We start from the raw sequence: 16,172 nt of genomic DNA on the forward strand, positions 1-16,172 counted from the left end.
CTTTTGTAGGTGACAAATCTGAGGAATTGTCACAGATTGAAGTGTCACTAGAGGAGGTTTTGGAATTAATTGAGAAACTTAACAGTAACAAGTCACCGGGACCAGATGGCATTCACCATTCAAGAGTTCTGAAAGAACGCAAAAGTGAAATTGCGGAACTATTAACTATGGTTTGTAACCTGTCCTTTAAATCAGCTTCTGTACCCAATGACTGGAAGATAGCTAATGTAATGCCAATATTTAAGAAGGGCTCTAGAGCCCATCCTGGCAATTACAGACCGGTAAGTCTAACGTCACTACCGGGCAAATTAGTTGAAACAATAGTAAAGAATAAAATTGTCAGACACGCAGAACATAAATTGTTGGGCAAAAGTCAACATGGTTTCTGTAAAGGGAGATCATGTCTTACTAATCTATTAGAGTTCTTTGAGGGGGTCAACAAATATTGGACAAGAGGGATCCAGTGGACATAGTGTACTTAGATTTCCAGAAAGCCTTTGACAAGGTCCCTCACCACAGGCTCTTATGTAAATTAAGTTGTCATGGGATAAGAGGGAAGATCCTTTCATGGATTGAGAACTGGTTAAAAGACAGGGAACAAAGGGTAGGAATAAATGGTAAATGTTCAGAATGGAGAGGGGTAACTAGTGGTGTGCCCCAAGGGTCAGTCCTAGGATCAATCCTATTCAACTTATTCATAAATGATCTGGAGAAAGGGGTAAACAGTGAGGTGGCAAAGTTTGCAGACGATACTAAACTGCTCAAGATAGTTAAGACCAAAGCAGACTGTGAAGAACTTCTCACCAAACTAAGTGATTGGGCAACAAAATGGCAAATGAAATTTAGTGTGGATAAATGTAAAATAATGCACATTGGAAAAAATAACCCCAACTATACATACAATATGATGGGGACTAATTTAGCTACAACTAATCAGGAGAAAGATCTTTGAGTCATTGTGGATAGTTCTCTGAAGATGTCCATGCAGTGTGGAGCGGCAGTCAAAAAAGCAAACGGGGTATTAGGAATCATTTAAAAAGGGATAGAGAATAAGATGGATAATATCTAATTGCCCTTATATAAACTCATGGTACGCCCACATCTTGAATACTGTGAACAGATGTGGTCCCCTCATCTCAAAAAAGATATACTTGCATTAGAAAAGGTTCAGAAAAGGGCAACTAAAATGATTACGGGTTTGGAACGGGTCCCATATGAGGAGAGATTAAAGAGGCTAGGGCTTTTCAGCTTGAAAAAGAGGAGACTAAATGGGGATATGATAGAGGTATATAAAATATGAGTGGTGTGGAGAAAGTGAATAAGGAAAAGTTATTTACTTGTTCCCATAATATAAGAACTAGGGGTCACCAAATGAAATTAATGGGCAGCAGGTTTAAAACAAATAAAAGGAAGTTCTTCTTCACTCAGCGCACAGTCAACCTGTGGAACTCGTTGCCTGAGGAGGTTGTGAAGGCTAAGATCTATAACAGGGTTTAAAAGAGAACTGGATAAATTCATGGAGGTTAAGTCCATTAATGGCTATTAGCCATGATGGGTAAGGAATGGTGTTCCTAGCCTCTGTTTGTCAGAGGGTGGAGATGGATGGCAGGAGAGAGATCACTAGATCATTACCTGTTAGGTTCACTCCCTCTGGGGCACCTGGTATTGGCCACTGTCAGTAGACAGGATACTGGGCTGGATGGACCTTTGGTCTGACCCAGTATTGCCATTCTTATGCTCTTATAATAGCGACTAGATTTCAAATATTTGTCTAGTTTTTCTCTAGACATCAATGAATATTACAGGAGCGGATACTGATTCATATGTACATATTTATTTATCTTAGACATGTCCTAAGTGTACAAGTAAGCTAGGTTTTTTGGGGAGGGCGGGGGATTAGAATTTAGGTAACACTTTTTCATAAAAATTTTATTTCAGACACTTGTAAAAGCTGTTGGGACAGGTGGTAATGTGTAAGTGAAATAGTGGCAGAAAGTCCACTTTTAGTTCAATAATCACAGGGTTATCTGACAAAATTACCATAAGGAAGTAAAAATTGAAATAGGCAGGACTGTGAAAGTGTACATTAAAACTGATGCACCTTACCATGGGCAGGGCCCTAACTTACAATTTAGTTCATCAGCATTTAAAAATTACCAGCCACCAAAGGGAGAAACATATATGTACTTTAGATTGAGTGTCTTGAAAAATAACCTGGCATATAGCTTCTCAGATAGAGCTGTGTAACTTTTTTTAAAATCAAAATTGAAGACAGCAGTTTTAATCTACTACTGTATATGAAAATGAGCAGCAGCCTTGATAAATGATGGAACTCTACCTATCACTGTTAAAATAGTGGAGGGTTGAAGACTATGGAACTTATGCAAACCATTCTATTCAGGTACTCTAACAAACTGATAGCAGGTGGAGTGCCTCCACAGTATCTTGTTCTCATGATGGATTCAATTGTTTGTAAGCTTTATTAGTCCATTTACTTTAGTGGCCTCACTTGTCTTTATGAGGGTCAATGCAATTACTACAGCTCCTTGAATTTTTCCTCCTTAAACTAGAATATATACAGTTGTTTTCATAAAGCTGATAAATGTGCTGTAAAGTATTCACTTTGTGTTTAAAGTCTGTCTGCCACTTGTTTTACTTGAACTTAGTCTCCCTTTTATGCCAGTTCACCTTATTGAACCCTCGAATTGGAAAACTATGGTGTAATGTACCATCACTTCTCTGGTGCCCATGTCTGCTTCTATTATAAGCTAATCCTTTTTTCTTTTTGTATTTGTATTTTTCCATTCTTTATGGATAAAGACCTTGCTTTCCATGTAGTTCCCCCCATTTTACCTCATAAACCTTCCATTTTAAAGGATTTACTGAGAGACACTGTGACCTTATGTTTGACTAGTTTAAAAAAAATATTACTGATCATCTTCCAGCCCTTTTTAAAAATTAGGATTATTGTCCTTACTACAAGGATTTTTTTTTCCCTTGCTGATATTGACAACAGTGTGTTTGGCAAAGGAGGGTGGAGCAACACTGCATCTGACAGCAGGCCCGACTGGCCTAGGCACTGTCCTTGATCTGAATAACTTAAAATCTAATTTGAAGCAAGATGTAATAAGGGAAAGTGACATAGAAAAAGGAGGAGGAAGAGAGGAGAAGGGTAACAGTAATAAGACTGCATCATTATTTGATCGGTTAGTGCACAATTTGATGGTTTAAAATTACCTTGTTGTTTGTGCATCTGTCTTAAGCCACCTCACTTTCACTCTACCTACTGGATTACAATGAAATGCTCAATAAGCCATTAAGTAGTTATTGAGCAAACTGTTGGTCTGCAATATTTTGGTAAATGACCTTATCTAACAAGTATGCTTCCTTGCATTCATTTATTGAACCATGATTCACTAAAAATATTGTGCAATAATAATTTCCATTTAATTCAGATACAAAGAGACTGCCTGAAAAAAGAGTGCATCTGTGATCCCGGCAACTCTGGTTCAAATTGCTACTTCATCCAAACTTTAAAGGTAATTTAAATGCATTTGGAAGTACTGCAAAAGTTTGTTATAGAGACATTGACTTAATGGAGCTGGTGTGGTTTTTGTTTGGTTGATTGGTTTTTAAGAGGTGGGCCCAAACTGGAACATTGCGTCTAACTCCTCTCAGACTTTGGAGATCCTGAAATTGACATTTAGATCTGAACTGTACAGCTCTGGTCATCTAGTTAAAAATATATCATGTCTGTATTTGTATCTTAAAATTATCACCTTATCACTAACACCAATAATTACACTATATTTTCCTTCTAAAGTTAAAAAAAAATTAAGCTAACACTTGCAGCACATTGCTATTTGTAAATGACCAAAACACTTCTCAAATACAATACTAATAAATCTACTGTTATTTCTTGGACACAACTGCTGTTGCAAATACCATTAAATTTAGCAAGACCAAAGTATAGAAAACTCATCTGTATAATGAAGTGGGAGACACAAGTAAATAAGGCAATGAACTCTAGATGATATGAAATGAATTTGTAATTGATCATGGTTGTGAAATATGACAAAGTATATATATATATCACTAATATATAGTGATATTCTGTGTCTGCAGTTTTTTCTGATTGTCAAAGAGATGGAAAGGCATCCTCCCTACATATTCTTGCTTTTGAGTTATAAGTTTTGGATGGTGCTGTGTCTCAGGTCTGGCTTGGGTAGCTAGTTAAAGATCCTTGAATGCATTGGTATCATCTGACCTGCTCCTTGTTGGAACATTGAATAGACTCAGAAGACCATATCAGCTGGATGTCAGCAACACACTATTTATTCATGTTGTTTTTCTCTATGCTACCCACCCATAGTTTTTAAAATAGACAGTTAAGATGGAGTTTTCATTTGTGCAAAGCCAACCTGAATACTAAAACTTTTTTTTTCCCGAGTGTAAAGTGTTACCTTTTAAAATTACAACTGATTGCTTTGGGGATTTTCTTCCCAACAATATAACATCTTTCTGTCCACCACCACACTTACTTTGATTTCTTGAAAGTCATACATCTATTGTAAAGTGTTCTGTTATGCATATATGATATACTTCAGCATGAGTGCTTAGTACTGGACTTAGACTTTTCTGTTTTGCTTCTATTTGCACAGGATGTAAATTATATATAGAGAAAAAACTTGGAAACTTTACTCCATGTTCAATAGTTATTTCAACCTAAAGGGTTAAACAGTTCCCATAACTGTTTCAGCGCCAACTCTTCCCTTTAGCAGCGTTGTGTGTATGTGTGTATTTATATATATATTTCATGCTTTTTCAGGGTATACCTGTCACCTCAGTGCACACTTACAGTTACTGTTCAAGTGGACTCACTATTTTATGGGCCACATCTTTAGAAATAACTAACTTTGTACCTGTAGTCAATTGTGGGTGTAAAGGGCAGAATTTAGACATCTAGCTGATTGTGCCTGCAAATAAGATAGATGTCTAAATTCAGTCATTTGCAACCACAACTTATTAACATAGTTTTAACCTGCACTCAAACATTTATTCTTATATAAGTCTATTCAGGAGACATGGTGCTGTTTATTAGCCGTAACATTTTCCTTGAAATGAAATTTGGCCAAAGCTGAAATATTTTTGTGGAGATGTTGATCTAGTCTCTGTCAAAACATTGAGTCAGGGCCGAGAAAGAGACCCATGGTAGTGTTTAGGGCACTGAGCTGTGATGAGGGAAATGCAGGTTCAAGTCCCTGCTCTGATTGATTCAGACCATGGATTTGAACCTGGGTCTCCTACAAGTAGGTGAGTGCCCTGACCACCAGGCCATTTGCTATTTTGGGGGTGAGGCCTTTAATAGTTCTTTTTTGTGTGTGTGGTGAAAAATCAAAAGGTCTCAGCTATATCCTGATGAAGAACTGGAATTGTACATGGCAGAGGGGCATTGCTGGCACATGATGGCATATATTACATTGGTAGATGTGCAGGTGAACGAGCCTCTGATAATGTGGCTGATGTGATTAGGCCCTATGTGGTGTCCCCTGAATAATTCATATGATGCCTAAACATTTGCTGGTAATTATTTCACAATCATATATTTTAAAAAAGCCTCTGACCCCAAAAAGATTAGTTGAAGTAGAGAGGCAAATAACAGATGAATGCAGACAATTAAAGGTAGTTGGATGATTGGGCGGGTGTGCCCATAGATGCAATGTGTTGACCCAGGCATGGTTAGAGCAGCTGCTATGTAAGTGCATGAACAGAGCTTGAGTCTTGATTTATGACCTTTTCTAAGCAGATGGCTGTTCATGTCAATCTATGCCTAACTCTGGTTATTTGGTGATTATGACTGGGGCCAGTAGCAATGCCTCTTGTTCAGGTTCCCCCTAAACTTCCGGTATGAGACCCTGTTTTCAGTTGCTTATAACTTTGCCAAAAGTGAACCAATGGGGCTGAAATTTTCCAAGCTGAGTGTCTGCCTCAGGCTGAATTATTTTGGACTTTTTTTTTTAAAGAAAATATCAATGAAAACAGTTCAGCTATTTCCGAGAATGATGCTAAGTTCTTGTCCATTTCTTCGAACATCTCTAGCACCCCCATACTTTGGAGCGGGAACTTGAAATTTGAAAGGGGTGTGACCTTTCTGATGAGGATGTGCCGTTTGCTGACATTCCCTATAATTCTTGCTTCCAGATGCTCTGCATTAGGGTGGGACTGGGCACCAGAACTGAGAGCAGGGCAACTTGCTGTCTCGTGCTCTCAGTGACCCCCTGGGGGGGCACCCAGGCACTGTGGAGGAGGAAGCTGCCTGATTTGAATGCAGAGGGGACAAAAGCTGGGCCGGGGGAGGGAAAGGTCAGGTGCAGATTGGGACAAGGAGTCTGGTGACACTGTAACTGGAGGAGGCAGAGATTGAGCTGGGAGACAGGGGGAGGCTGGGACTGGGAACCCAATGATAAGGGGAATCTGGGATTAAGAGAAGTGAGAGAGGAGCCTGGAATCTTTTGAGCAAGAAGATTGGGACAAGAAATCAGGAGAAGACACTGGGACTGGGAGCCAGTCAGCTGGTGGGGGAGCTCTGAGATCATATTCAGAGCTGATGGTGGGAGGAAGACTGGGACTGACTGGACAACAAGAGTGGGACTAGGATCCAGGAGGAGTGGGGACAGAACTGATACATTTCTGAAGTGCAACTGTAATTGGCTGGGGAAAGAGACCGGGACAAGGAGCTAGGGAAAGGGCTAGAGGGAGGAATGACATTGGATGAGGAGCTGGGGAGGAGGGGAGAGACAAATCAGATGAGCCGGGAGAGGGGAACTGGGACTGACTGGACGAGGAGACTGGGACTAGGATGAGAAATTTGAGATTAGGAATGGGTAGGCAAAGTGTTCACTTAATTATTCAAAAGATAAATTCAAGGGAAAAAGCCTTAATGCTCATCTTTATGGAAGGATACGCATCCCTTATGGAACATAAATGACAATCTCAAGGAAAGCGAGACTGTGGTTGTCAACAAAGAATGGAGTGAAGATAGGAATATAGAAGTAGACATGTGAGATTGGTACCAGAATGAAGGGATGGGTCATATCCATGCCTGACTGCCTGGGATCCATCTGCCAACAAAACTAGTATTATAAATAAATAATGCCCAGAGTATTTTGAAAGGTGTGTGAAATATAATGCTCAAAGTCATAATTATCATAAAATCATGAAATGGTGACTGACTGATTATTCTGTAATGCAATACTGGTTTTAAGTAATGTTACTTCTAGTTTCTGTTTCCCATGCCATGGTGTAGTGGCAATGAAAATAAACAGTGTAGAGCATAACTGAACCAAGTGATTATTTTGATTGAACTTTGCAGATGTAGTTTAAAAGAAATGAGACAAAACCTTTAGTTTTTATCTAATTTGATGTTTTCCTCACAGACAACAAATATTTGCCATTTGAAAATGATTTTCTGTGGAATTTGTACCATATGTTCTAATGCTATACATTTGATTAGGTACTATGTAGCAGTAAAGAGTGTGAACAATAGGGGTGCAACACAGAACTTACAGCCCTTGGAAGGGGGCTTATGTGGCTTTAAGTCACCTTTTAAGCCTTCCCAATTCTGAGCTGCTCTTGGGGCCACAACAGACTTCAGCATCCAGATACAGCATGGTAGTGTAACAGGCAGCCTTTTACAAGGGCAAGAAACTCACTTTATGTGTTTGATTTTTGACTGGCTTGGGTATTCAAGGAGAAAGATGTTGATTTGAAAAAGTAAAAGTCTTAGCTGGAAATGAATAGTACAGGTTCAATCAAGTGTTTAATGTTAATGTAATTAGTTTGTACTGTGGCTCACACCAATTTAATTGTATTAAAATCACTCAATAAATGTCTGTACTTCAAGGTTTAACATTTATACCATGGATTGCAAAGTTAATTCTGCACATGTGCTTGTCACCTAACTCTACCCATGCCACTGACAGTTTCCATAGGCCACTATGCTACCCATTCCTGCATGGAGAGGGGAGAGCACAACCTTTTGAGAAGAACAGAGCATGGCAGTGCCTCATCGGGTATTGTCCCTTCCCTATTATTTCAAATGATCCATATAATCTGTTAGCCTCTTTTGGGGAAAATTGAAAGGGTGGCTGGGGGACAGGATCCAGACCAAGGGACAAGTTTGAACTGCAAACCCAATGTAAAACATTCACAATAGAAATCATGGAAAACCAGTAGTGCTTGCAGCAGCATACCCTACCATACCAGGGAGATGTCAGAGAGTATAGTAATAGGTCGGGCAGCTAATGGGAGAAAGCAGCATGCCCAGGCCAGTCACCTAGATCTGGTGGTTTCTGCAGAATGCTACTGGCGGGAGAGAAGTCTGTCTGCACAGTTGACCATGACTGGTGGCCTTGGAGATCCAGATAGCCTTTGGTCTCAAATCTGGGCCAGCGCTAAAAAAGGAGTAAAAACAAGGAGTCATAAACAAAACAAAAATGCTGGCGTGAAGAGTGGTGAATGTATTATTATGGACTTCCAAATTTAAAGTGTTTTCCTCTTAACAGCAACTTATAGTGACCAGCAACATCAAAAGACCTCCGTAGTTAAAAATAAAAATATTTATACTACCAAAGGAGTGTGAAAAAAAATTCCCTCTGCAGACCATGGATTACACCCCCTTTTTAGAATACCACATTTATTTGTTGATCTCCTTAGTGGGCAGAGTTCAATATATTAATTAGATACCAGCATATAGGGAGTCAGAACGGTCCAGAATATTGGACCAAGATGGGGGTTGCTTTTCCCATTGACTCGTTTTGTGAAGTTGGGCACAAATATTTATTTAACCTTTTTCTTCTTCAGTTTTCCCATCTGTAAAAGGTGGGTGATAAGGCTTACTTTTATTAAGGATTTGGAGATCTACGGAAGTGTTATATCATATTTATCTTTTCTCCATACAGGATCTCTTAAAGATATAGATATAATACTCTAGTGGGAAAGTCACACCAGGCCCAGTGCACCACTGAATGCCCACATTAAGGGAAAGATTCTTGGGGTGAAATCTTGGCCTCATTCAAGTCAGTGACAATACTCCCATTAACTTCAATGAGGCCAGATTTTCAGCCATGATCTTTATTTATATCTACGTATATTTGGAGTAATTCTACTAAATCCTTTCCCTTAAGTTGACCCTATGCACTGGGCAGGACCGGCTCTAGGCACCAGCAAAGCAAGCATGTGCTTGGGTGGCACAATTCTAGGGGCGACATTCCTGCCATCTTTTTTTTTTTTTTCTTGCTTGGGCAGTTGAGCTCTCAGAGCTTGGGGTGGCAAAAAACCTAGAGCTGGCACTGGGGTGAATTTCACTCTCAGATAAAATGTGTTACAGATATTCTCTTGTGCAAATGAATGTTTGGGTTGTTTACTTAAAAAAAAAAAGTGACACTGCTTTCTTTTAAATCTGTAACAGAAAATAAAATTAGTTAACCATGACATTTTTGCCAGGTCTTTTCAATAATGAAGTGTAATACAAAATGTATAATTATTTAAAATAACTTTTTCTTTCGAAACTGAAAAGGTCTTCTGATATTGAAGTATCATGACTAACTTCAATTTTCTACTTAGAGTGTTTTTAAAGAGGAAAAAAACCCCACTTTGTTCCAACTGTAGCTCACATACTGATGTTACATCTTCCCAATTATTAACAGATTCCAAGGCCAGACGGGACCCCTGTGACCATCTAGTCTGATGTCCTATATAAGGCAAGCTATAGAACTTCCCCAAAATAATTCCTGGGGCATATCCAATCTTGATTTTTAAAAATTGCCAGTCATGGAGAATTCACTACAACCCTTGGTAAATTGTTTGTGGTTAATTACCCTTCCTCTTAATGTGGATAAGTTGTCAATATTATCACGAATAGCATTCTGGTGAAAAGATCTGTTGAAACAAATGAATGAAATGGCTTTTTTCAAAAAGCCATGTATAGTTCCTTATAAGGTATAATCACCTATGGAAAGAGCTCTCCAAAACAGGAAGGAAATCATGAAGTCTGTCTTTGATTCACCAGTCTGAGCCCTGATTAATTTCTTACTGCTAAAAATGGCATTGAATTTTCAGATACTATTGAAGGTGTCTTGTGGTAAGTTGGTACAATTTCTGTATTTGAATGATTTTTGTATGAGTAGGATGAACAGTACATGTACTTGTTATACACAAGAAATGCTATATTTTTTATTTTGCATATTAAGTTTTTTTAGGAGGTGAGATAGTGAGTAACTCATATATGAAACTACATGATAATCAGTCTTGAGCTTCTATTATATTTAAATTAATTGGATGTGTTCTTTCTGAATGAACTGTGATAAGCTTTGCAAATTGTCACATTTATATCACATTAAGTTTACTCCAGTTCCTTGTTCATATGACAAACCATACAGGATTACTGGCTTCTAAAATAAATCAAACAAGTACACCTAATCTGCTTGCACTGTGAATAGGTTCTCTTGTCTTTTATATGGTTTGCATGCTTTCCTTGCATATTACCTTCTGACAAGCCTTATAACTACTAAATGCTCTATAATCTTTAAAGCAAAGCCAATTCTTTTTCATATTCTATACAGTTTAACTTTTTGCAAAAATTAATTTTATTTCACTTAGAAAACATCACCTGTTTAATCCCAGAGATTTTTGAACAAGATCTTTTCCTATTAAACCAAAGAATGTTGATATTGACTCACATTGACTCAAGCTATTTAATCAAACATAATACTAGGAAAACAATAGCATAAACTTGATTTCAGGGTTTCATTTCAGTAGTTTATGCTATTACACATTTTCTTAGAAGAAAATCATGACTTCTGATCGAGAGCAATATATTTTTTGTATTTTGAACAGTTGTTGTAGTCATCATAAAGGCAAATGCCAAAGACGTAGCCTCCTTGCAGATGAAGTGCCATCTGCTCCCTAGCTAGAGCTTCAAGGTGGTCTGGCTGGATATTCAGTTTGTGTCCATCACTGGAATCTGTATGCTGGCAGACCAGGTCCCAGCTCATGCCAAAACCTTGGGCCTCACTGAACATTGACAAATGCATAGCTGAAAATCAGTCTGGTTTAACCTGTTAGTGTTGCTAAAGATGATATTAGAGTTATAAGAATGTGTTTAGACTTTATGAAATTCTTGTAGGATGGTGCATTTATTACTCTTATAATATCTGTATCCCATGTTATAAGGTAATATTTAGGTGTTTGCTCAGTAGCTATAAAAATGTTTACTAAGACTATAAACCCACACAGTCAGGGGAGAAGCATTACGAAGTGTGAAATATTGGTTTACCACAACAGGTGTTTTCTCCTCCAACAAAAGAATGCTTCTAGACACCAAGCAAGCCATTGCGGAATGTCAGTGTACAAAAGTCTTTGTTTGCTTTCCTCACAGTCCTAAAGGGAGTACATGCACAAGCCCTTGTCCCATTACAGCTTGAATGCTGGGGGAAGGGAATAAAAATGCCTGACCAGAAGAAACTATTTCTTTGTTGCTTGAACTCTGAGGGACAAAGATTTCTAAGCATAAACAAGAGGTCCCCAGTTGTTTAGCTTGGATTAGCTCTAAAGGACATATGGAACTGGCATATTACATCAGTTTCTATTATCTTTTGAATCCTAACTCATATGTGTGTGTTTACCTGCTTTAACCTTCTAAATAACATTTCTTTTTTCTAGTTAATAAACCTTCAGTCAGTTTATTACATGATTGGCTACAAGTGTTGTTTTTGATTTGAGATCTGAAGTACAATTGACCTGGGGTAAGTGACTGGTCCTTTGGGACTGGGAGTAACCTGAATATTGATGTAATTTTGGTGTAAGGAACCATCTGTCACAAAAGGCAGGCTTACCTAGGTGACAAAATAAACTGGAATGCCCAAGGGGTCTGTTTGTGACACCATGTTAAGGCTGTTATAGTGCTTTAGGAGTTCACCCTTGTTACTTGGTTGGTGCAACCTAATTATAGAACCCATAGTTTGTGCCCTGTTTCTTGACAGTTCACCCTGAGGTTGGCACTCATGGTCATGAGACACAGCAGCATGAGACAGACTTTTAACACCACTAAATCTTTTGCTGACCATGTGATTGCTGGCCATGTAGCAGCATTCCCTGATAAATACACTTTGTAATTTTTTGGTCTTCCATCCTAGCAATATGTATGGACCAATAAAAGCCACTGAAATTGAACCAGTGCTAATGGAGCTGGTTGCTAGGTTTGGCTATAAATAAACTCATTGCTGATCTCATCCTGAAGCTTAATAGAGAGCAGTTGACAACAATAAGAATTGAAAACGTCAGTACGCCATTCTTCAGCCTCTCTGTGCCCATGTTTCACTGCCATCCAACAGAGCAACAAAGAATCGATCACTTGATGATTACCTGTTCTGTTCATTCCCTCTGGGGCACCTGGCATTGGCCACTGTCAGAAGACAGGATACTGGACTAGATGAACCTTTGGTCTGACCCAGTATGGCCGTTCTTATATTCTTAGAGCTGGTGCAGCTGTAGTTCTATAGATCTGCAGCTTCATAGCAAGCTTGATGTCAGGATATCCCCTACAGAGGCCACTGAGGGCTGGAAACATGGTAGCAGCTGCTACTATGTGAGTGTCCACATCTTTTGAGCACTGTTTATGATGCTTCCAAAATATTTGCCACCCTCCTGCCTGGTTGTAATCTGGAGTTGGAGGCTGCTTGATGGTAATGACCAGGAACTTAATGTTATACACATTAATAACCAGACCAAGGCAAGCTGCTTCTCGCCCAATTAGATCAGCCATCAGCTTCTGCAATTCAACCAAACGAACCAACAAAAATCTCAAAGCAAAATCATGCCTCCTCTAGCTCATCCGACAAACCAATCTATGCCAATATTGATCAACAATATTAATAGTACACAACCTTACTAAAATCCCATGAAAATAAGAAACCTAGCTACATATGTGCCATTGATTTAAATGCAATTTTCTATTCCATTATGGAGCTCTTCAGTCAATGACACAATCTTCCCAGGGATGCGGAGTTGCCTCACCAGATCCCACAAACTTACTCAATGCACTGAATCAGAGCCCTGATGAAAGGCTATAAAAGGTGCTATGTGCATCTTGTTAAATTCAGCTGTCTTCTCAAAAAGTGCTTTGAAACTAAAGATGTGGTCAACAGTGGAATGACCACGTCTAAAGCTGTATTGAGGCATGAAGTGCATCATTGTTTAGAGACATTAATACAGAAACACTGACCCATTTTCCATGGGAGAAAGCAGTTTGATCAAAATTGAAACACTTTGTGAAATTGTGTTAATTTTCCCCAGTTTTTTTTTTTGGGGGGGGGGGGTGGAATCTGACAAAAAATATTATTTCATATTTTCAGAATGAAACTGACACAGCAAGTTCTCTACTCACTGCTTGGCAGCACCTCCTAGTCGCTTATCTGGGGAATTAGGTCTGTCACCCATTCCTGCAGTTTAGTCCATCATTCTACTCAGTTACTCCATGGCTTCTCATGTACCAGGAACAGCAGCACTGTCCTCTTCATAGCTTAGCCCTCCGGCCAAGTCCCATTAAAGTTCTCCCCCATTCCGGGCCATCACAAGCCCTTTGAGGGAAACTGTTCCAGGCAGTCTGCTCCCCACTGCCTGGTCTCTGCCACTTCCCGCAGTGGCTGGTAGGGGAACCCCGGTCCACCTTCTACACCAGGTTCCAGTCCAGGACTTGCAACCCAGCAGTTTGGGGCTTTTATTCTCCCAGCCCCAACTACTCCTTCCCTGGACTGCTTCTTATTCTCCCCTTACAACTTCCTGCTCTTTCCCCTTGTATCAGGGAGTGCAACTGCAGGTTTTCTCCCTCAGTCTGCTGACTTCCTCTCTGTATACATCCTGCCAGCTCCTCCCCACAGCTGGACTTCATCTGCAATTAGGCCCTAGTACTCTCTAGGTTTCCTCCAGGTTGCAGCCTAAGGTTAATTGGCCTAATTTACCCCTTCAGGTCTTGTGGCAGTCTATCATAAACATTTTTTTTGTTTCAAAATGACTTAATTTTGATGTTTAAATTTTGTTATATGAAATGTTACAACATACAATAAAAATCAAAATAGAAACAAAACATTTCAGTCAATCCAATTTTTTTTCTTTTACACACAATGTTAAAATGTTTAGATTTTGTTCGTCAAATTTCAAAATCCTTTGCGAAACAGGTTTTTCATCCTCCACTCAGCTCTAATGTTAACGTAGGTGCATGTTTATTTAGTCAGGCTATCCCATTCTGCACCAGTTGGAGGTTCAACATTGTTACATACTACATTTATTTCCAGCTACAGTGCTTTGAGGAATTGAGCATGGAGATCATAAATGCCTAGACTTTTGTGGTCAACTGTGTAAAGATGGGTGTAGCTTCTTGCAGGGCCATATGTTGAAGAAAGGGTGTTTGGCAGTAATCGTCCAGGAGATCAGAGGGACTACCATCCACCAGACTTGCGTATGAAGAAAGTGCTCTGATTAGGTGTATGGTAAATGCTATGTGAGTGAGAGGGGGGAGAGATTGTAAATTGTACCTGCTTTTAACAAATATTTCTAAATCATTTCATTTAATTGAACTTCTGTGTGACAGAGTTGAGGCAAAAATATCCAGTAATATTGAATCACAGTTTGGTCTAAATGGGAGATGTGTATATGATAAAGACAAGGATGAGGTAGTGTCTTTTATTGGACAAACTTCTGTTGGTGAGAGAGACAAGCTTTCGAGCCACACAGAGCTCTTCTTTGAAAGCTTGTCTCTCTCACCAACAGAAGTTAGTCCAAAAAAAAGATATTACCACATCCATCTTGTTTCTCTAATGTCCTAGGACCAACATGGATACAACTACCCTGCAGAAAGGTTTGTATATTGACTGTTTTATTTCTTACTGTGCTAATGATCCTCATCAGGTTTTTATTCATCAGATATTGTATGGTAATGTTTGCATAGCCTAGGGAAATTAGCCACAGCACTTTACTAGAACTGCCTCTTAAATTTTGAGAGTGGAGCATCTAACAGCAGTTGACCAAAAAAAGCGTAGACAGTTACAATGTTTCATCAAATGTTAGTAAGGTGCAAGCACCAAAGGGGAAGACATGTCTGGGGGGTGGGGGGTGTCATGGGGTATAACAGTGGATGCCGTTCAGAACTCAATATTCAAAGGAATGCATTCTAAAAAGGAAAAAGAACAATGATTTTGATAAGGTTTTATATATAACGTTTGTTACTGGCACAATTTGCCGCATGTCCAGTTTCGTTCTGGTTCATGTTTGTGATGTACATATGAATACATTAACATCATTTTAAAAATACTCAGTATTTACCATCTCAGAAATCTCAGAAAACCCACTAAAGTGCTAGATTGGCACCTTGCACCCTACCTCATGAGGGGACACCACATGGCTTGGAGAGTCAGTTTGGTCCGCTCTCCATGTGTTTCATGGGCACCTTGTGATTGATCTTGCAAGGAATAACATCATCAGATTGAGAAAAGGAAAATGTAGGATGAATATCAGGAAAAATTCCTAACAGTAAGATCTATTAGATTTCAGAATGGTCTCCAAGGGAGGTGGTGGAAGAACCCATCATCTGGCATAGTTAAACTAGACTGCACAGCGCAATAGAAACTATTGTAGACAACAAACCCACAAGGACAGGAGGTTGAACTAAATGAGTTATAGTTTCTATGAGTCACATGTTAAATAACTTATGCCAGGTTAAAAAAAAAATCCAACTTCCATAGCACTTTACAAGGATGAAGCTGCCAAAAATTACTCTTATGAGCAATGCTGCGTAGACCATATGGCATCTTTATTGTTTTTGGCTCTTAGAAATGTAGGAGAAGCAAAAGAAATGAAAACATTTTTGTTTTAAACATAATGTATATAAGATAATATAGAATAACATACCATACTATGTTTTGCTCTGAATTTAGAGCAGATGCCTATCATTTTCTCATATAGTGGTGGCAGCTGCAGTTTATAATAGTCTCAAGAGTAACTTTGGCAAGAGGCAGACTGAGTTAAATGCATAAGCCCAGTATATTTCCATTCAAACTGAATTTTTGTGGTTCATTGTGGGCTGAATACATCACCGATAAGTTGCAATTAGTATTGTT

At 39.0% G+C, this 16,172-nt stretch overlaps 1 long non-coding RNA gene across 1 annotated transcript in view; it reads left to right on the top strand.

Annotated features, from left to right (window-relative positions):
• The window catches only part of LOC141988199 (uncharacterized), a 149,611-nt gene that overhangs the window by 31,479 nt on the left and 101,960 nt on the right, over window positions 1-16,172 (top strand). The window contains exon 2 of the long non-coding RNA XR_012639694.1: window positions 3,456-3,539. This is a non-coding gene — a long non-coding RNA (uncharacterized LOC141988199). The remainder of the gene's footprint in view (window positions 1-3,455; window positions 3,540-16,172) is intronic.

This window comes from Natator depressus, chromosome 5 (assembly GCF_965152275.1).
Source record: "Natator depressus isolate rNatDep1 chromosome 5, rNatDep2.hap1, whole genome shotgun sequence".
In the NCBI taxonomy this organism is placed as follows: domain Eukaryota; kingdom Metazoa; phylum Chordata; order Testudines; family Cheloniidae; genus Natator; species Natator depressus.